The sequence below is a fragment of the Rhinolophus sinicus genome, chromosome 13, assembly GCF_057876585.1.
Source record: "Rhinolophus sinicus isolate RSI-liver-muscle chromosome 13, RSI-T2T, whole genome shotgun sequence".
Classification (NCBI taxonomy): domain Eukaryota; kingdom Metazoa; phylum Chordata; class Mammalia; order Chiroptera; family Rhinolophidae; genus Rhinolophus; species Rhinolophus sinicus.
This window is the reverse complement of record NC_142513.1, coordinates 48,457,370-48,476,398: the sequence shown is the minus strand read 5'-3', so window position 1 is coordinate 48,476,398 and position 19,029 is coordinate 48,457,370. Positions and strand designations below refer to the sequence as shown.

The 19,029-nt window shown below is 51.2% G+C and overlaps 1 protein-coding gene, 15 non-coding genes and 1 pseudogene across 17 annotated transcripts in view; all 17 read left to right on the top strand.

Annotated features, from left to right (window-relative positions):
* Positions 1 to 19,029, top strand: part of LOC109459061 (uncharacterized) — a 94,842-nt gene that overhangs the window by 58,555 nt on the left and 17,258 nt on the right. For both annotated transcript variants that reach the window (XR_016018246.1, XM_088789314.1), the window contains 18 exons: positions 805 to 936; positions 3,314 to 3,445; positions 3,980 to 4,110; positions 4,645 to 4,774; positions 5,313 to 5,445; positions 5,984 to 6,113; positions 6,247 to 6,541; positions 6,655 to 6,786; positions 7,314 to 7,442; positions 9,902 to 10,021; positions 10,551 to 10,677; positions 13,079 to 13,210; positions 13,715 to 13,834; positions 14,360 to 14,492; positions 16,863 to 16,999; positions 17,536 to 17,668; positions 18,191 to 18,252; positions 18,389 to 18,591. The gene's annotated coding sequence lies outside the window, so the exon portion shown is untranslated. The remainder of the gene's footprint in view (positions 1 to 804; positions 937 to 3,313; positions 3,446 to 3,979; positions 4,111 to 4,644; positions 4,775 to 5,312; positions 5,446 to 5,983; positions 6,114 to 6,246; positions 6,542 to 6,654; positions 6,787 to 7,313; positions 7,443 to 9,901; positions 10,022 to 10,550; positions 10,678 to 13,078; positions 13,211 to 13,714; positions 13,835 to 14,359; positions 14,493 to 16,862; positions 17,000 to 17,535; positions 17,669 to 18,190; positions 18,253 to 18,388; positions 18,592 to 19,029) is intronic.
* Positions 1,173 to 1,265, top strand: LOC141568360 (small nucleolar RNA SNORD116). The gene has a single exon (XR_012491508.1). It is a non-coding gene; the product is annotated as a small nucleolar RNA SNORD116 (small nucleolar RNA).
* Positions 3,684 to 3,776, top strand: LOC141568363 (small nucleolar RNA SNORD116). Its single transcript, XR_012491510.2, has one exon. It is a non-coding gene; the product is annotated as a small nucleolar RNA SNORD116 (small nucleolar RNA).
* Positions 4,350 to 4,442, top strand: LOC141568357 (small nucleolar RNA SNORD116). The gene has a single exon (XR_012491506.1). It is a non-coding gene; the product is annotated as a small nucleolar RNA SNORD116 (small nucleolar RNA).
* LOC141568352 (small nucleolar RNA SNORD116) lies at positions 5,016 to 5,108 on the top strand. The gene has a single exon (XR_012491501.1). It is a non-coding gene; the product is annotated as a small nucleolar RNA SNORD116 (small nucleolar RNA).
* On the top strand, positions 5,688 to 5,780 carry LOC141568351 (small nucleolar RNA SNORD116). The gene has a single exon (XR_012491500.1). It is a non-coding gene; the product is annotated as a small nucleolar RNA SNORD116 (small nucleolar RNA).
* LOC141568365 (small nucleolar RNA SNORD116) lies at positions 6,359 to 6,451 on the top strand. Its single transcript, XR_012491512.1, has one exon. It is a non-coding gene; the product is annotated as a small nucleolar RNA SNORD116 (small nucleolar RNA).
* LOC141568367 (small nucleolar RNA SNORD116) lies at positions 7,029 to 7,120 on the top strand. The gene has a single exon (XR_012491515.1). It is a non-coding gene; the product is annotated as a small nucleolar RNA SNORD116 (small nucleolar RNA).
* LOC141568366 (small nucleolar RNA SNORD116) lies at positions 7,692 to 7,784 on the top strand. The gene has a single exon (XR_012491513.1). It is a non-coding gene; the product is annotated as a small nucleolar RNA SNORD116 (small nucleolar RNA).
* On the top strand, positions 10,249 to 10,341 carry LOC141568350 (small nucleolar RNA SNORD116). Its single transcript, XR_012491499.1, has one exon. It is a non-coding gene; the product is annotated as a small nucleolar RNA SNORD116 (small nucleolar RNA).
* On the top strand, positions 10,911 to 11,003 carry LOC141568355 (small nucleolar RNA SNORD116). The gene has a single exon (XR_012491504.1). It is a non-coding gene; the product is annotated as a small nucleolar RNA SNORD116 (small nucleolar RNA).
* LOC141568362 (small nucleolar RNA SNORD116) lies at positions 13,449 to 13,541 on the top strand. The gene has a single exon (XR_012491509.2). It is a non-coding gene; the product is annotated as a small nucleolar RNA SNORD116 (small nucleolar RNA).
* On the top strand, positions 14,068 to 14,160 carry LOC148756083 (small nucleolar RNA SNORD116). The gene has a single exon (XR_016018343.1). It is a non-coding gene; the product is annotated as a small nucleolar RNA SNORD116 (small nucleolar RNA).
* LOC141568354 (small nucleolar RNA SNORD116) lies at positions 14,732 to 14,824 on the top strand. The gene has a single exon (XR_012491503.2). It is a non-coding gene; the product is annotated as a small nucleolar RNA SNORD116 (small nucleolar RNA).
* Positions 17,236 to 17,327, top strand: LOC141568364 (small nucleolar RNA SNORD116). Its single transcript, XR_012491511.1, has one exon. It is a non-coding gene; the product is annotated as a small nucleolar RNA SNORD116 (small nucleolar RNA).
* Positions 17,908 to 18,000, top strand: LOC141568353 (small nucleolar RNA SNORD116). Its single transcript, XR_012491502.1, has one exon. It is a non-coding gene; the product is annotated as a small nucleolar RNA SNORD116 (small nucleolar RNA).
* On the top strand, positions 18,540 to 18,627 carry LOC141568370 (small nucleolar RNA SNORD116; annotated as a pseudogene).

Genomic DNA, 19,029 nt, shown 5'->3' with positions numbered 1-19,029 from the left:
AAGTGGGCTCTCTGGTGGAGACTCCATGCCAACCTGAATGAGGATTCTACTTTGGGTGAGGAAACCACGTGCCTGAACATTTTCTTAGAGGTCAGGGCCTTGAATGTCATTGATTTGGAAAGGCCTGGTTCCTGGATGGGATTGGGCCCCATATTCCATCGAGTGTTACCTTTATCCTAGCAGGTGATCCACCATTTTCTCTCAGTTTACCTAGTTAGCATAAGCAGTCACCTGCCCTGACTCATTTGGCAATTGAGGATTAAGATGGACTTCGCTGCCCTGGAGCCAGTGTCTCACTGGAGCCAACCTTTATGTTGGGGATTTCATTGTTCAGTTGGTTGCAAATTTTCCATCACGTGTGCAATTCAGCTGCGACAACTTGCAGGGACAGAGTGCACAGGTGGACGTCACATTCTCAGGCAGGAAGATGGTTACGTCGCCTGGGCCATGTGCTTGTCCAGAAGGAGAAGCTGTGAGAGATGACGGTCATGGACTGTCTCAGAGCCTCTAGCGTCCTCGTTCACATCCTGTTTGGAGGCTGTGCTCTTCCGCCACTGGGAGGCGGGGAATGAAGTTAGGGTTTGAGCTGAAGGCCTGCCCATTCAGGACCTGCCGCCTCACACAGACACACATGCACATTCCTGCACAACCTCCTGCCCTCATGCCATCACATACACCTGTAGTCACTCCTAAAGGACATCGAGGAGATAGAAGGCTGACCCAGGAAAGGGTGCCATGGATCTTCTTACCTGAGGATCTGGGGACATTTCTGACGTGTGTCTGTGACTTGTTTACATTGCCCAGGTGGAGTGGCCGTGCACAGCTCACAAGGTGCCAAGACCGGGGACCTAACCATTTCCTAGATGAGTTTAGGGGCATCGGAGTCCTGAGAGAATTCACCCTGATGTGTACCATTCCCGTGGATGACTCAGGAAGGTAAGCACTCCTCTGTACTAAGCTCTGTCATATTATTTCGGATCATAGAACTGCTAGAAACAGCCTGTCCCTGTCCCCATTTGCACAGTGTTTTCCCCAAGAAAGGAATGACTGTTCCTCTCACTCAGTGGGTTGGATGTGGATCCTCCCAGCCTCTGAGGACTCTGAGGTCATTGGGTCACCCAGCGACCCGCCCAGCTGGCCCTGCCCACAGCCCTGCATCCCAGCACGTGCTCGGATCGATGATGACTCCCTCATATGCATTCCTTGGAAAAGCTGAACAAAATGAGTGAGAACTCCTACCGTTGTTCTCATCGAATCTGAGGTCCAGCACGTTTACTGGCCCAGGGACAATAAGATGAGGGACAGATTCCCCTTGGTTACACACTTGCAAGCACCACAAACATGTCAGCAGTTCACCCCTTTCTGTCAGGTGGTGGTCCCTTCCCAGCTGTCCTTCTGTGTCTATGAATCTTAGGATCTGCTTGGCATGGCCGCTCGTTCCTGGTCTGATGGCTGCTAACTTTTAGTCCTGGGGCTCGGACAAGTGTGGCGGTGCCTGGGCCCAGGCAGCTCCCGGCAAGGATCTGTGTTGGCCGGGTTCCCTCTCCTGCTGTAACCCCTGATGGTCTGTGCTCCTGTACCGAATGAAAAGCTTCCATGTCTTCTATTAGAGTCCAGGCCCTTCAGGGATCGACAATGGATCTTGCCTCTTGATTAGAGAGGAATTTGTTCCCCGAGGTGTTCACAGAGCAAGGCAGATGACTAGGCCACAGTGCTGTCGATGGAAGCTCCATCTGTATCATTGCCCAGTCCGCACACATGGCCGCCCTATAGGACTGCGCGAGGTCCCACGTGATGAATGGCTGACAATGTAGTGGCCAATGGCCTGGACAGGAAGGGAAGGTTCCTGAGAGGACAGGTCAGAATGTGATTCCATGGGCTTCCAAGGGATGTCCTGGTGGTCAGCAGCACCTGGGCATTTCCATGGCCCTGATGGGGCTGCCCGTGGGTGCCCACCAGGGAAGCTGTGGGCCTGGTGTGTGGCACTGTGGAGGATAAATGTCGTTTCTTGGCGGCGTCTCCATTTCAGAGTAGTGGCGCTCAGTGATTCTGTATTTAGCACCTTGAGTAGAACCAATGGCCCATGACAGCCGGCCTGCTGTCCAACCCTGGTTCACCTTCCTTCAGGGAACATTCTCTTTGACACTTTTGCTGTGCTAAGGCCAGTCATTTTGAGGTCAACAACTTTGTCCCAAAAGTACCAAAGTTCCTGGCACACATGTTCTACAGGTTCTCCTGATGCTTCTGATTGATCCATGGAAACCTGTGGGTAGGGTAGAGCCCGGGAGCGCTGGAGTTTCAGCTGCACACCTGGGACTGATGAGTTTCTTGGCAAAGGACCATGTCTTATTATGTAGTAGATGAGTTTTATTTGTAGTCTTGTTCTTGATTGGTGAAAGGAATGTTTGAGCTTTGTGATGTCATTTATGGTGTTACCTGCCAAGGGCATGTCAGTTTTTATCCTTAGTGTAAAATCAAATCTTTGATGGCTATGCTTTCTGACGCTCCCTGCACCTTCCATGGGAGCAGCGATTGGGCTACTTTCCCAGGGCTTTGCCCTACAGGAATGACAATGCTTCTTAGGTCAAGGTGGCTGAGTGTTAGAATGTTTCCACGGGTGTCGAGCCCTAGATCCTTCCAGGGTTAGGATATGCCCGAACCGGGGAGAGGCGTGTGTCCTAATTTCTGTCGGGTTCTACCCTGGGTCATTGGGGTGACAAGGATCCATTCCTGTCTGCTCACCTGCTAGACAGTCAGACAAGGTTAGCTCTAACTCTTGAATTCCTTTGTCCTGGACTCCTTTGGCCACGGGAGGTTAAGACAGATAAAGTGGCCAGTGTGCCATTGGTGCCACCTATATGTGGGTGGAGGTGTTGTTGTTCCAGGGGTAGCTAGTGTCATCAAGTCGGTGGACCTTTGACAGCTTGAAGGGACCAGTGTCCAAGTTGACATGACATCCAGGATGAGGGTGTATGTAGAATGGGTGTGATTTTTCAGAAGGAGAACCTGTGAAAGAAGGAATCTGTAGATTATTGTAGAGGTCTCTTGAGTAAAAGATGGTCCTGTTGTCCTTTGTGGGAAGTACGGTGAGAGATTAGGGACCTGGACCAATGCGAGTCCTCTGTGTTGGCACACACGACATACAGCGGCATGCCCACCTACCCTCATGCTGTCACTCCTGCCTGCAGTCACGCCTAAGGGATAGGGGGACATGGAGGAGATGCAAAACTGACCTGGGAAAGGATGGCATGGAATGTGTTACCTGAGGACTAGGGCACATTTCATGTGTCTGTGACTTGTCCGCCTTGTCCAGGTGGAGTGGCCCTTCAAGGCTCACCAGGGGCCAGAGAGGCGACCTTCCCCTTCCTTTGATGAGCAGAGGTGCTGGGGAAACCTGAGGAAAGTGTCACCGTGGAGTGCCCAAGCCCATGGATCACTCAGGAAGGTAAGCATTCCTCTGTGCCAAGCTCTGCCATCATCCTTAGGGTCAATGACCTGCTAGAGGCAGCCTGTCACTGTCCCCAGTCTCACGTGGTATTCTGCCCCAAGAGTGTACTGGCTTTTCTCTCGTCCACTGCCTTGGATGTGGATCCTCCCAGCCCCTGAGGACTCTGAGGTCATTGGGTCACCCAGCGACCCGCCCAGCCGGCCCTGCTCACAGCCCTGCGTCCCAGCACGTGCTCGGATCGATGATGACTCCCTCATATGCATTCCTTGGAAAAGCTGAACAAAATGAGTGAGAACTCCTACCGTCATTCTCATCGAATCTGAGGTCCAGCACGTTGACTGTTCAGGGAAGGAGGGGAGAGGGACAGCTTCCCCTTGGTCACACTCATGCTGGATTTGCACATTCTTCAGGGAAAGAAGTGTTACAATATTTTGCAAGGCTTCTGTCACTGGAAGATTTTACGTAATCTTCTTAACTGAGGACTTGGGGATATTTCTCTAACTAGTATGTGCTTTCTTTTCCATTTCGCAGGTCAAGTGCATTGCAAGCTTCCTCTCTGGTCCAGAGCAGAGGCCCTTTCTTGTCCTTGGATGACCGGAAGTTCCCAAAAGTCCCAGAAATGTGTCCCTGAGTGAGCACCAGGTCTGGGATCACATAGGAAGGTAAGTCTATGTGGTCTGAGTGCAGCCATCGTCTTCCCTGTTCCATGGAGGTGATAGAGCTGGCTCGTTAGGCTGTCTTGAATGGCTCATGAGTTCTAATGCACGACCTGATAATTGTCCCTCTCACTCAGTGGGTTGGATGTGGATCCTCCCAGCTCCTGAGGACTCTGAGGTCATTGGGTCACCCAGCGACCCGCCCAGCTGGCCCTGCTCACAGCCCTGCGTCCCAGCACGTGCTCGGATCGATGATGACTCCCTCATATGCATTCCTTGGAAAAGCTGAACAAAATGAGTGAGAACTCCCACCGTCGTTCTCATCGAATCTGAGGTCCAGCACGTTTACTTTCGCAGGGAAGGAGGGTAGAGAGATAACTTCCTTTGGTCACACTCACGCTGTACCACCCATCCTCAGCAATAGAAGTGTGTGACATTCAGAAGCAAAGCTTACTATATGGGGAAGGTTGCCTTATTTCTTTTTATGAGGACATGGGGATGTTTCTCCAACAAGCCTGTGGTTTTTTCCCCACTTCTTAGGTAAATGCATTTCAACCTTCTTCGTCAGCCAGGAGTTGAAGACCTTTCCTTACTTGAATGACCGTCAGTTCCTGGGGACCCAGAAGGAGTATGGCCCTGAGTGAGCACCGCGCCGGGGTCAGGTATGAAGGTAAGGCTTCCTGTGGTCTGAGTGCCTGCATCGGGTTCTGGTTCCATGGAGCTGATAGAGGGGGCCCATCTGGGTGTCCTGAATGGCACACGGGTTCCTATCTAAGAGCAAAATGCCTATTCCTCTCACTCAGTGGGTTGGATGTGGATCCTCCCAGCCTCTGAGGACTCTGAGGTCATTGGGTCACCCAGCGACCCGCCCAGCCGGCCCTGCTCACAGCCCTGCGTCCCAGCACGTGCTCGGATCGATGATGACTCCCTCATATGCATTCCTTGGAAAAGCTGAACAAAATGAGTGAGAACTCCTACCGTCGTTCTCATCGAATCTGAGGTCCAGCACGTTGACTTCCCGAGGGAAGGAGGGGTGAGGGACAGCTTCCCCTTGGTCACACTCATGCCAGCATTACTCATTTTTCAGGGAAAGAAGGGTGTTACAGTTTTTGCAAGGACTTTGCCACTGAAACGTTTGACATGATCTTGTTACCTGAGGACCTGGGGGTATTTCTCTAATGAACATGTAATTTCTCTCCACTTCTCAGGTCAAGTGCATTTCTAGCTTCTTCGTCGGCCAAGAGCAGAAGATCTTTCCCTCCTTGGATGACTGGAAGTTCCCTGGAGTCCCAGAAGAAGTGTGTCCCTGAATGAGCACAGTTCCTGGGGTCACTTAGAAAGGTAAGGTTTCCTTGGCTCCATGAGGTGCCATGAGCTCCTGGATTCCATGGAGCTGATAGAGGGGGCTCATTTGCTTGTCTTCAATGCTGCGTGGGTTCCCTTTCGCGAGCAGAATGACTGTCCCTCTTGTTCAGTGGCTTGGATGTGGATCCTCCCGGCCTCTGAGGATTCTGAGGTCATTGAGTCACCCCGTGACCCACTCAGCTGACCCTGCTCACAGCCCTGCGTCCCAGCACGTGCTCGGATCGATGATGACTCCCTCATATGCATTCCTTGGAAAAGCTGAACAAAATGAGTGAGAACTCCTACCGTCGTTCTCATCGAATCTGAGGTCCAGCACATTTACTGTTCAGGGAAGGAGGGGAGAGGGATGGCTTCCCCTTGGTCTCACTCCTCCTGGCATTACCCATTTTTTAGGGAAAGAAGTGTGTTAGAGTATTTCCAATGCTTATGGCAGTTGAAGGTTCGATATGATCTTGTTAACTGAGGACCTAGGGATATTTCTTTAATGAGCATGTGCTTTCTCTCCACTTCTCAGGTCAAGTGCATTGCAGGCTCTTCTCTAGCGAAGGGCAGAGGCCATTTTCTGTCCTTGGATGACCGGAAGTTCCCAGATGTCCCAGAAGTGTGTCCCTGAGTGAGCACCAGGTCTGGGATCACATAGGAAGGTAAGGGTTCCTGTGGTTTGAGTGCTGCCATTATCTTCCCTGTTCCAAGGACTAGATAGAGGTGGCTTGTTTGGGTTTCTTGAATGGCTCATGAGTTCTAATCCAAGATCTGATATCTGTCCCTCTTGCTCAGTGGCTTGGATGTGGATCTTCCCAGCCTCTGACGACTCTGAGGTCATTGGGTCACCCAGCGACCTGCTCGGCTGGCCCTGCTGACAGACAGCCCTGCGTCCCAGCACGTGCTCGGATCGATGATGACTCTCTCCTATGCATTCCTTGGAAAAGCTGAACAAAATGAGTGAGAACTCCCACCATTATTCTCATCGAATCTGAGGTCCAGCATGTTGACTCCCCCAGGGAAGAAGGGGGTGAGGGACAACTTCCTTTGGTCACACTCATGCCTGTGCCACCCATCCTCAGCAATAGAGGTGTGTGACATTCAGATGCAAAATTTACTGTGTGAGAAAGGTTGACTTGTTTCTTGTTATGAGTACCTGGGGACATTTCTCCAACAATCCTGTGATTTCTCTTCCCTTCTCAGATCAAGTGTAATTTAATGTTCTTCGTCAGCCAAGAGTTGAAGACCTTTCCTTACTTGAATGACAGTCAGTTCCCCGGGTCCCAGAAGAAGTGTGACCCTGAGTGAGCACCGCGCCGGGGGTCAGGTATGAAGGTAAGGCTTCCTGTGGTCTGAGTGCCTGCATCGGGTTCTGGTTTCCATGGAGCTGATAGAGGGGGCTCGTCTGGGTGTCCTGAATGGCACACGGGTTCCTATCTAAGAGCAAAATGCCTATTCCTCTCACTCAGTGGGTTGGATGTGGATCCTCCCGGCCCCTAAGGACTCTGAGGTCATTGGGTCACCCAGCGACCCGCCCAGCCGGCCCTGCTCACAGCCCTGCATCCCAACACGTGCTCAGATCAATGATGACTCCTCATATGCATTCCTTGGAAAAGCTGAACAAAATGAGTGAGAACTCCTACCGTCGTTCTCATCGAATCTGAGGTCCAGCACGTTGACCGCCCCAGGGAAGGAGCTTCCTGTTGGTCACACTCATGCTGGCATTGCACATTCTTCAGGGAAAGAAGAGTGTTAACAATATTTTGCAGGGCATCTGCCACAGAAAAGTTTCACATGATCTTGTTACCTGAGGACCTGGGGATATTTCTCTAACGAGCATGTGTTTTCTCCCTACTTCTCAGGTCAAGTGCATTGCAAGCTTCCTCTCTGGTTAAGAGCAGAGGCTCTTTTTGTCCTTGGATGACTGGAAATTCCCAGAAGTCCCAGAAATGTGGCCCTGAGTGTGCACCGATCTGGGATCATATAGGAAAGTAAGGCTTCCTGTGGTCTGAGTGCAGCCACCGCCTTTCCTGTTCCATTGAGCAGATAGAGGTGGCTTGTTTGGGTGTCTTGGTGTCTTGAATGGCTCATGAGTTCTAATCCAAGACCTGATAACTGTCCCTCTCACTCAGTGGCTTGGATGTGGATCCTCCCAGCCCCTGAGGACTCAAAGGTCATTGGGTCACCCAGCAACCTGCCCAGCCGGCCCTGCTCACAGCCCTGCATCCCAGCATGTGCTCAGATCGATGATGACTCTCTCCTATGCATTCCTTGGAAAAGCTGAACAAAATGAGTGAGAACTCCTACTGTCGTTCTCATTAAATCTGAGGTCCAGCTAATTGACTCCTCCAGGGAAGGAGGAGTGAGGGGCAGCTTCCCCTTCATCACTCGTGCCAGCACCTCCCAGGGTGTCCCCACTGGAGAGCCCCCTGACTTACTGCAGCATTTTATTGCATTAGCGTGTGTCTGTGATCGATGGTGTTTGGTGAATGGCCAGTCTTCTTGTCTTGTCGTCTAGCACCCGTACCAGTCCTAAGAGTTGTAGAGAGAGCCCTTGGCACAGGCCCACTGGGACCATGGCATGGAGAGGTCCTGACCAGGTGTTTGCTTCAGATATAGCTCTTGGACTCCGTGTGTGGAGATGGGGAGAAGCTTCTGTGGGTTGATTGGTGCCCGAGGCCTGAGGAGGTGGTAATAATCTGTGCCTTTGACTCTCTGATGTATTTGGAGCCCATTGTGGATTGGGGGCAGGGACAGTGGGATGATTAGGCTGTGGTAGTGTGTTGGCAGCACCTCTATGTCAGTGACACGCAATCCACATGCCAGGTGGGCAACACACACTGCCCTGGAGGTCACTCTGACATCAAGATGTGTGGTGGCTGATGTCTGGACAGGAAGGGAAGGTCATGGGGGACAGGTGGTGGTGTGTTTTCATGGCTTCCATGGGATGTATTGTCCAGTTGTGTTCCTAATGACATCATCATCTCGTATTCAGGGATCTCCCAGGTCCTTGACAGGGCGTATGGTTGGTTGCCCACCAGAGAAGGCCTCCACATTCCTGAGTATTACACTGCGGTTTCTGAGCTTTGTTCACTTTACACATTCAATCCTGAGTCATTACTCTCACTGTTGCTTTTTCTAGTACCTTCGAAGAGGTCCACTGGGCCTCATCCGCCACCTAACCATCCCTGATTTGAATGGTTTGGCCAGCATTTCCTTCACCTGATGGTTGGGGCTCCCCACATCAATGTGTTGTTACCCAGGAGGTAACACACACAGGTATCTGCTATTTCCATCAGTGGGGTTGAGAATTACCAGTGAAAAGTAGTTTGTGGGTGTGGCAGAGACAGCACGAGATGCCCAGTGCACACCAGGGACAGATTTTTACCTTGGAAAATGTCAATAGGCCCTTGTGCAGAAGATGTGTCCTGTATCATATTATTCGTCTTGCTGCTGTCTTTGTGGAAGCAGGACTGGACCTGCGCAAGGATGTGGTTCATTTTCCTGTGTTGAGGGCATGGTCATCATTGAAACGAATCGCGTTGCCATAATTAATGTTGAAATCTTTATGGCTGTTCTACTTGATGCCCATGTGCCCCCAGGTGGTCAGAGCTTTTAAGGCTACTTTTTGGGAACTTGGTTTCCTGGCACCAGGATGCTACATTCAACAAGGTACCCTGAGTATTTGAACGTTTTGTCACATGTCAGAGCCCTGAATTCCACAGGTTGGGAACATGTCAGGTCTCTGGATGTGAATGTGGCCTGGTTTCTATTGGGTTTCTTTCTGAGTCATGGTGGGTGAAGACCTCGCGTACCCCTCTCATTTCCTTTCATCCCTCCCAGGGCATTTGTCTAAGTTTGCACAAAGTGGAGCCTGGTCTGTAGTCGCTTTGCCCCTGGAGACTTTAACGGGCTCCGTGTAGCCACTGTGCTAATGGCGCCACCCATAATGTGTGTGGTTTTGTCCTGTAAGTGCTTGCTGTGTTTCCATTAACTGCAGTGCACTTGTGACAGTTTGCAGGGACAACATGTCCAGGTTGACTTGACATCCATGGTCATTAAGAGACTGTACGTGGACTTGGTGTGCTGTTTTTGTGCAGAAGGCATGGCTCTGAAAATAGGAGTCCTTGGCCTATTTTAGCAGCTCCGTGGGGTTGAGGTTTCCATTTTCTCGGTTCGTTGAAGAAACGGGTCTTCCTTTGATGGGAGGCAGGGATATGTGGAATGGGATTTGGGCATAGGGTTAGCTGTATCAGTTGAGGAGGCACTGCCTCTGAACACATGCATACATATCTGCACACCCAGCGACACACGTGGTATCACACCCACCTGCATTCATACCTGATGGACAATTAGATGCAAGGCTTACATCACTGGAAAGTTTGATCTTGTTACCTGAGGACCAGGGTATGTTTCTCCAAAAAGCATGTGATTTGTTCCCACTTCTCAGGTCCAGTGCATTGAAAGCTTCTTTGTCAACCAAGAACAGAAGGAATTTCTCTCCTTGGGTGACCGTCAGTTCCCGGGAGTCCCAGAAGAAGTGTGTCCCTGAGTGGCATCACATAGGAAGGTAAGGCTTCCTGCAGTCTGAGAGCAGCCATCAGCTTCTGGTTTCCATGGAGCTGGTAGAGGTGGCTCGTTTGGATGTCCTGATTGGCTCGTGGGTTCTACTCCAAGACCACTTGCTCAGTGGCTTAGGTGTGAATTCCCCAGCTGCTGAGGACTCTGAGGTCATTGGGTCACCCAGTGACCCGCCCAGCCAGCCCTGCTCATAGCTCTGCATCCCAGCACGTGTTCGGATCGATGATGACTCCCTCATATGCATTCCTTGGAAAAGCTGAACAAAATGAGTGAGAACTCCTACCGTCGTTCTCATCGAATCTGAGGTCCAGCACGTTGACTCCCCCAAAGAAGGCGGAGGAGAGGAAAGCTTCCCTTGGGTCACACACATGTCAGCTCCACCCATTTTTCAGGGACAGAGTGTGGGACAATCAGATGTAAGGATTCCTCCATGGGAAAGGTTGACTTGATTCTCATTGTGAGGACCTGGATATGATTCTCAAACATGCATGTGATTTTTCCCCCTTTCTCATGTCAAGTATATTGCAAGGCACTTTGTCGGCCAAGAACAGAAGACCTTTCCACCCCTGGATGACTGGAAGTTCCTGGGAGTCCCAGAGGAAGTGTGGCCCTGAGTGAGCACCGAGCCTGGGATCACTCAGGAAGGTAAGGCTTCCTGTGGTCTGAGTGCCGCCATCGACGTCTCGTTTTCTTTTCGCTGTTAGAGGGGGCTCGTTTGGGTGTTCTGCATGGGTTCCCTTCCAAGACCTGATAACATTTCCTCGGCTCAATGGCTTGGATGTGGATCCTCCCAGCCTCTGAGGACTCTGAGGTCATTGGGTCACCCAGCGACCCACCCAGCCGGCCCTGCCCACAGCCCTACATCCCAGCACGTGCTCGGATCGATGATGACTCCCTCATATGCATTCCTTGGAAAAGCTGAACAAAATGAGTGAGAACTCCCACCGTCGTTCTCATCGAATCTGAGGTCCAGCACGTTTACTGGCCCAGGGACAATAAGATGAGGGACAGATTCCCCTTGGTTACACACTTGCAAGCACCACGAACATGTCAGCATTCACAGTCTTCTGTCAGTTGGTGGTCCCTTCCCAGCTGTCCTTCTGTGTCTATGAATCTTAGGATCTGCTTGGCATGGCCGGTCGTCCCTGATCTGATGGCCGCTAACCTTTTAGTCCTGGGACTCGGAGAGTGTGGCGGTGCCTGGGCCCAGGCAGCTCCTGGCAAGGATCTGTGTTGGCCAGGTTCCCTCTCCTGCTGTAGCCCCTGATGGTCTGTCCTCCTGTACTGAATGCAAAGCTTCCATGTCTTCTATTAGAGCCCAGGCCCCTGAGGGAATGACATTGGTTTTGCCTCTTGATTAGAGAGCTATTTGTTCCCCGAGGTGTTCACAGCCCAGGGCAGATGACTAGGCCACGGTGCTGCGGATGGAAGCTCCATCTGTATCACAGTTGCCCAGTGCACACACATGGCCGCCCTACAGGACTGCGTGATGTCCCACGTGATGAATGGCTGACAGTGTGGTGGCCAATGGCCTGGACAGGAAGAGAAGGTTCCTGAGAGGACAGGTCAGAATGTGATTCCATGGGCTTCCAAGGGACGTCCTGGTGGTCAAGCGGCACCTGGGCATTTCCATGGCCCTGATGGGGCTGCCCGTGGGTGCCCACCAGGGAAGCTGTGGGCCTGATGTGTGGCGCTGGGGAGGATAAATGTCGTTTCTTGGCAGCATCTCCATTTCAGAGTAGTAGCGTTCAGTGATTCTGTATTTAGCACCTTGAGTAGAACCAATGGCCCACGACAGCCGGCCTGCTGTCCAACCCGGGTTCACCTTGTTCAGGGAACATTCTCTTTGACCCTTTGCTGTGTGAAGGCCGGTGATTTTAAGGTAAATGTGTAATACTTGTTCCAGAAGTTCTGATTATCCTGGCACAGGTGTCAACAGCTTCTCCTGATGCTTCCAATTGATCCATGGAAACGTGTGGGTAGGGTAGAGCCCAGGAGGGGTGAGTTTTCAGATGTACACCTGGTACTGATGAGTTTTCTGGCAAAGAACTATGTTTTATTATGTGGTAGATGAGTTTTATTTCTCGTATTGCTCTTGCTTGGTGAATGGAATGTTTGACCTTTGTGAAGTCATTTGTGGTGTTACTGCCAAGGGCATGCCAGTTTTTATCCTAACATGGGGACTCGTGTAAAATCAAATCTTTGATGGCTGTGCTTTCTGACGCTCCCTGCACCTTCCATGGGAGCAGTGACAGGGCCTACTTTCCCAGGGCCTTTCCCTACAAGAATGACAATGCTTCTTAGGTCAAGGTGGCTGAGTGTAGAATGTTTCCACAGATGTCGAGGCCTAGAACCTTCCAGGGTTAGGATATGCCCGAACCGGGGAGAGGCGTGTGTCCTAATTTCTGTCGGGTTCTACCCTGGGTCATTGGGGTGACAAGGATCCATTCCTGTCTGCTCACCTGCTTGCCTTGAGGACAGTCCGACAGGGTTTGCTCTAACTCTTGAATTCCTTTGGCCTGGACTCCTTTGGCCACTGGAGGTTAAGACAGATAAAGTGGCCAGTGTGCCATTGGTGCCACCTATATGTGGGTGGGGAGGTGTTATTCCAGGGGTTGCTAGTGTCATCAAGTCAGTGGACCTGTGACAGCTTGAAGTGACCAGTGTCCAAGTTCACATGACATCCATGGTCAGGATGAGGGCGTATGTAGAATGGGTGTCATTGTCCAGAAGGAGAACCTGTGAATGAAAGAGTCTGTAGACTATTGTAGAGGCCTCTTGAGTGAAAGATGGCCCTGTTGTCCTTTGTGGGAAGCACGGTGACACAGTAGGGACCTGGACCAAGGCGAGTCGTCTGTGTAGCAGCACACGACATACAGCGGCATGCCCACCTACCCTCATGCTGTCACTCCCGCCTGCAGTCACACCTAAGGGATAGAGGGACATGGAGGAGACGCAAAACTGACCTGGGAAAGGATGGCGTGGAATGTGTTACCTGAGGACTAGGGCACATTTCATGTGTCTGTGACTTGTCCGCCTTGTCCAGGTGGAGTGGCCCTTCAAGGCTCACCAGGGGCCAGAGAGGCGACCTTCCCCTTCCTTTGATGAGCAGAGGTGCTGGGGAAACCTGAGGAAAGTGTCACCGTGGAGTGCCCAAGCCCATGGATCACTCAGGAAGGTAAGCATTCCTCTGTGCCAAGCTCTGCCATCATCCTTAGGGTCAATGACCTGCTAGAGGCAGCCTGTCACTGTCCCCAGTCTCACGTGGTATACTGCCCCAAGAGTGTACTGGCTTTTCTCTCGTCCACTGGCTTGGATGTGGATCCTCCCAGCCCCTGAGGACTCTGATGTCACTGGGTCACCCAGCGACCCGCCCAGCCGGCCCTGCTCACAGCCCTGCGTCCCAGCATGTGCTCAGATCGATGATGACTCCCTCATATGCATTCCTTGGAAAAGCTGAACAAAATGAGTGAGAACTCTCACCGTCATTCTCATCGAATCTGAGGTCCAGCACGTTGACTGTTCAGGGAAGGAGGGGAGAGGGACAGCTTCCCCTTGGTCACACTCATGCCAGCACCATTCAGATGCAAAGCTTACTGCATGGGAAAGGTTGACTTATTTCTAGTAGTTTGGTCCTGAGTACAATTTTCAAACGTGCGTGATATTTCTCTCCACTTCGCAGGTTGAGTGCTTTGCAAGGTTTTGGGTAGGTGAAGAAGAGGACACATTTCTTCCTGGAAATTCATGGGAGTATAAGAAGAAGTTGGCCCTTCATGCTGCGAGCCTGGGATCACTTAGGAAGGTACGTCTTCGTGTGTTCTGAGTGCTGCCATTGGCTTCTTGTTTCCGTGGAGCTTCTAGAGATGGGTTGTCTTGAATGGCTCATGGGTTCTCCTCCAAGACCTGATAACTGTCCCTCTCACTCAGTGGCTTGGATGTGGATCCTCCCGGCCTCTGAGGACTCTGAGGTCATTGGGTCACCCAGCGACCTGCCCAGCCGGCCCTGCTCACAGCCCTGCATCCCAGCACGTGCTCGGATCGATGATGACTCCCTCATATGCATTCCTTGGAAAAGCTGAACAAAATGAGTGAGAACTCCTACCGTCGTTCTCATCGAATCTGAGGTCCAGCACGTTGACTCCCCCAGGGAAGGAAGGGCGAGGGACAGCTTACCTTTTGTCACACTCATGCTAGCACCATGCCTTACTCATGGACGGAAGTGTGTGACAGGTTCAAGGCTGCCCCAGGAAACAGTGGCATGGATCTTGTTACCTGAGGATATGGGTATGTTTCTGACATGTGTCTGTGATTTGTCCACTTTGCCCAGGTTCAATGGCCATGCACGACTCACCAGGCATCACAGAGAGTCGTTCTTGTCCTTTCCTTGGAGGACCAGAGGTGCACCAGATTCCTGAGGAGAGTGTTGCCCTGTGTGTGAACCATGCCCATCAATCAGAGTGGTAAGCACTTCTCTGTCCTAAGCTCTGCCATTTTATTTCGGATAATAGACCTGCTAGAGGCAGCCTGTCACGTGTCCCCAGTGGCACGCAGGATTTTGCTCCAAAAGTGGACTGGCTGTTTTCTCACCCACTGGCTTGGATGTGGATCCTCCCGGCCTCTGAGAACTCTGAGGTCATTGGGTCACCCAGCGATCCGCCCAGCAGGCCCTGCTCACAGCCCTGCGTGCCAGCACGTGCTCGGATCGATGATGATTCCCTCATATGCATTCCTTGGAAAAGCTGAACAAAATGAGTGAGAACTCCTACCGTCGTTCTCATCGAATCTGAGGTCCAGCACGTTGACTCCCCCAGGGAAGGAGGGGTGAGGGACAGCTTCCCCTTGGTCACACTCATGCCAGCACCACCCAGGGCATCAGCACTGGAGATACCCCAGATACTGTCAGTATTATTAATGCATTAGGTGTGTCTGGCTGGATGGGCAGGCCTATTGTTAGGTCGACTAGCATGTCATAATCTCAGTTTGTGGTTATGTCGTGGGTCCTGTGAACACATGGATATGTCTGGGCCATGTTTTTCATTCGGACATACCCCAAGAGATCTGATTCTGGGAGCCAATGATTAGAACCTCACATGGTTTCTGATTAGAATCATAGGCCAGGCACGTGGTGAACCCATTCTTGCTTTTGGTCTTTCTGAGGAAATGTGACTGCAGTTGATAAGGGGCAGGGACAGAGGGTGACTGCTGTGGTGCTTGATTTGGCACCTCATCTGTTTCAACTCCTCCCATATGACCCCTGCAAGGTGGCCAACCATTGACTGTAGTAAGGACCTAACTCAAAATGAAGATGCTGAGCTGGCTCATTGCCAGGGCAAGAAGGGAAGGGTGAAGGATGGGATAGGTTGTCATGTGATTCCATGAGCAACCAGTGGACGGACTGCCTTGTATTGTTTCAGTAGAGCCATTGTGTTACGGCTATGTGTTTGGTACTTGGTGGGGTTGCCAGGAGGTACCTCTCAGGGAAGGCCTCAGGGTCTGTGAGAATGACATTCGATAACTGAGGTTTGTTCCTTTGGAGTCTACGTGCAAGGTAGTCGCACTTTGTAGTTGTTTCCTAGTGTGTTGAAAAGGTTCATGCTCCCAAGACCACCTGCTAAGGAGCACTGCTTCAGATTTCTTAGGTGAACATTCTCCTTGACCCTTAGGTCTGTGCTCAGTGCTTCCAAGGTCAAAGTGTTACTATACGAGAGTTTTATTCTCCTGGTTCTTGCAGCTCACATTTTCCTCAGAGGTGCTTGGATTTATTACTGGAAGGGTTTGGACATGGCAGGGACATTTAGTGCTGTGATCCCAGGGGAACTTCCGTGGACAGGTATCTATCTACCTTGGAAACCCTCCACATTTCCTGTGTGTGTCACGTGTTCTCTTGACATTCTTCCTTTTGTGTTTGTGGATGAAGTATTGGATCTGTTCACACAAAGTGGAAGTCCTTTCTGTCTCTTTCTGATGTCCACCACCATCCAAGTGGGCATAGCTTTCTGGGTTCCCTGGTGGAGGCTCCATGCTAACCTGTTGAGGATGTTACCTTGGGTGAGGAAGCCTAGTGCCTGAACATTTTCTCAGAGGTCAGGGCCTTAAATGTCATTTGCTTGGAAATGCCTGGATCCTGGATGGGAATGGGCCCAGTTTCCGTCGGGTGTTAGGTTTACCATGGTGGGTGATCCACCATTTTCTTTCAGTTTTTCTGGTGCCTAGTGAAGGCATTTAGATGACTTAGCATGAGCAGTCACCTTGCCTGAACTCGTTTTGCAACTGACAATTCAGACAGGTTGCTGCTGCCCTGGAGCCAGTGTCCCAGTGGAGCCAACCTCTATGTTGGGGATTTCATTGTTCAGTTGGTTGTAAATTTTCTATCACATGTGCAATTCAGCTGTGACAACTTGCAGGGACAGAATGCACAGGTGGACGTCACATTCTCAGGCAGGGAGATGGTTACGTCGCCTAGGCCGTGTGCTTGTCCAGAAGGAGAAGCTGTGAGAGATGATGGTCATGGACTGTCTCAGAGCCTCTAGCGTCCTCGTTCACATCCTGTTTGGAGGCTGTGCTGTTCTGCCACTGGGAGGCGGGGAATGAAGTTAGGGTTTGAGCTGAAGGCCTGCCCGTTCAGGACCTCCTGCCCCACACAGACACACGTGCACATTCCTGCACAACCTCCTGCCCTCATGCCGTCACACATGCCTGTAGTCACTGGTAAGGGGTAGAGGGACATGGAAGACATGCATTCTGACCCAGGGGAGGTTGGCATGGCTCTTGCTACCTGAGGACCTGGGGACGTTTCTAACATGTGTCTGTGATTTGTCCACATTGACCAGGTGGAGTGGCTGTACATGGTTCACCAGGGACCACAGAGAGGCGACCTTCCCCTTTCCTTTGAGGAGCTGGGAGGCATGGGATTTCTGAGAGAAGTGTGGACGTGGGTGTGCACTGTGGCCGTGGATGACTCAGGAAGGTAAGCATTCCTCTGTCCCAAGCTGCCATCATCCTTAGGATAATTGACCTGCTAGAGGCAGCCTGTCACTGTCACCAGTAGCACATAGGGTTCTGCTCCAAGAGTAGACTTGCTGTCCCTCTTGCTCAATGGCTTGGATGTGGATGCTCCAGGCCTCTGAGGACTCTGAGGTTATTGGGTCACCCGTGACCCGCCCAGGCGGCCCTGCCCACAGCCCTGTGTCCCAGCACGTGCTCGGATCGATGATGACTCCTCATATGCATTCCTTGGAAAAGCTGAACAAAATGAGTGAGAACTCCTACCGTCGTTCTCATCGAATCTGAGGTCCAGCACGTTGACTCCCAGGGAAGGTGGGGAGAGGGACAGGTTCTCCTTGGTCACACTCATGTCAGCTCCACACAGTCCTCAGCGACAGAGTGTGTGACAGTCAGATGCAAAACCTCTTCCATGGGAAAGTTTGAGTTGATTCGCTTTATGTGGGTTTGGGGACATTTCTCTAAAAAGCATTTGGTTTCTCCCCCCCCCCCCATTCTCAGGTCAAGTGCATTGCAAGGTTCTTCCTCAGCCAAGAACAGAAGGACTTTCTCTCCTCGGATGACCGGGAGTTCCCAGGAGTCCCAGAAGAAGTGTGGTCCTGTGTGAGAACCATGCTTGGGATCACATAGGAAGGTAAGGCTTCCTGTGGTCTGAGTGCCCCCGTCAGCTTCCAGTTTCCATGGCGCTGCTAGAGGGGGCTCATGTATGTGTCCTGAATGGCTCATGAGTTCTCCTCGAGCAGAACAACTGTTCCCGCTGCTTAGTGGCTTGGATGGTAATGTTCCAGACCACAGAGGACTCTGAGGTCACTGGGTCACCCAGCGACCCGCCCAGCCGGCCCTGCCCACAGCCCTACATCCCAGCACGTGCTCGGATCGATGATGACTCCCTCATATGCATTCCTTGGAAAAGCTGAACAAAATGAGTGAGAACTCCCACCGTCGTTCTCATCGAATCTGAGGTCCAGCACGTTGACTCCCCCAGGGGCAGCTTCCCCTTCTTCACACTCATGCCAGCACCACCTATTCCTTGGGACAGAGTGTGACAATCCGATGCAAGGCCTCCTCCAGGGAAAGGTTGCCATGGTAGTTCTTACCCGAGGACTTGGGGACCTTTCTCAAATGTGCACGTGTGTTTTTTTTGTGTACTTCTCAGGTAGAGCTCCAGTGAACAAATTCCAGGAGGCATGTTGTCTAATATCTGTGGAACTCCCTAATGTGAGTGTACCCTTGAGTCACGTGGTGTGGTGTCCGTGGGATGTTGCTGGAGCCCTTGTGTTGGTAAGCAGCACTTCTTTGCAAAACCAGCAGGTGTTTCTCTGTGCAATAACCTGTATCTTCTTGGCACCCTCAGGTCACGCTGAGCTCCATTACCAGACAGTGTTGGCTTCTGCCTGCCCTGTGGCTGGGCTGTGGATAACCTAATGTGCTGACATGCCTGAGCTCATTGCCTGTTCCTGACTGGAGCCTGCAGCTTTCAACAGCCAGTGTCTGAATATGTGCTGGGATGGATGATGATTCCCAGATATGCTCTCCTTGAAAATCTGAACTAAATGTGTAAGGTTTCCCCGCCACCACCTTTTTAAATTGTCAAGTGGTTAAATTTACAAGTTTTGGTTTTCAAGGTAGATTTCACTGACTAATGTTTTTCAGCCAGTTTCATATATAATTAAAGAGCGATACAATTGTAATGAGTAATGCCAAGGGGGACCTTAGGGGAATGTTTGACACCATTGTTTATAGAAATGACTTTCCATATTCATCTGTTTTAAGTAATGAGTATAATTTTGTTGTCATTAGGTTGTCTGGTGTATATCTGTGGTTAATGCCTTGTAACCTCTTAATAGTAACATTCAATGAGGAAAATTTTCTTTGTCAGCTTCCTAACTTCCATGCCTTGGAGGTTGGAAATGATATTAAAATTGTCTGAAATTTTTTCCACTGCACATTAGAAGTGTTGATTTTGTCACTTGTACAAATTTCCTTCCCTGGAAA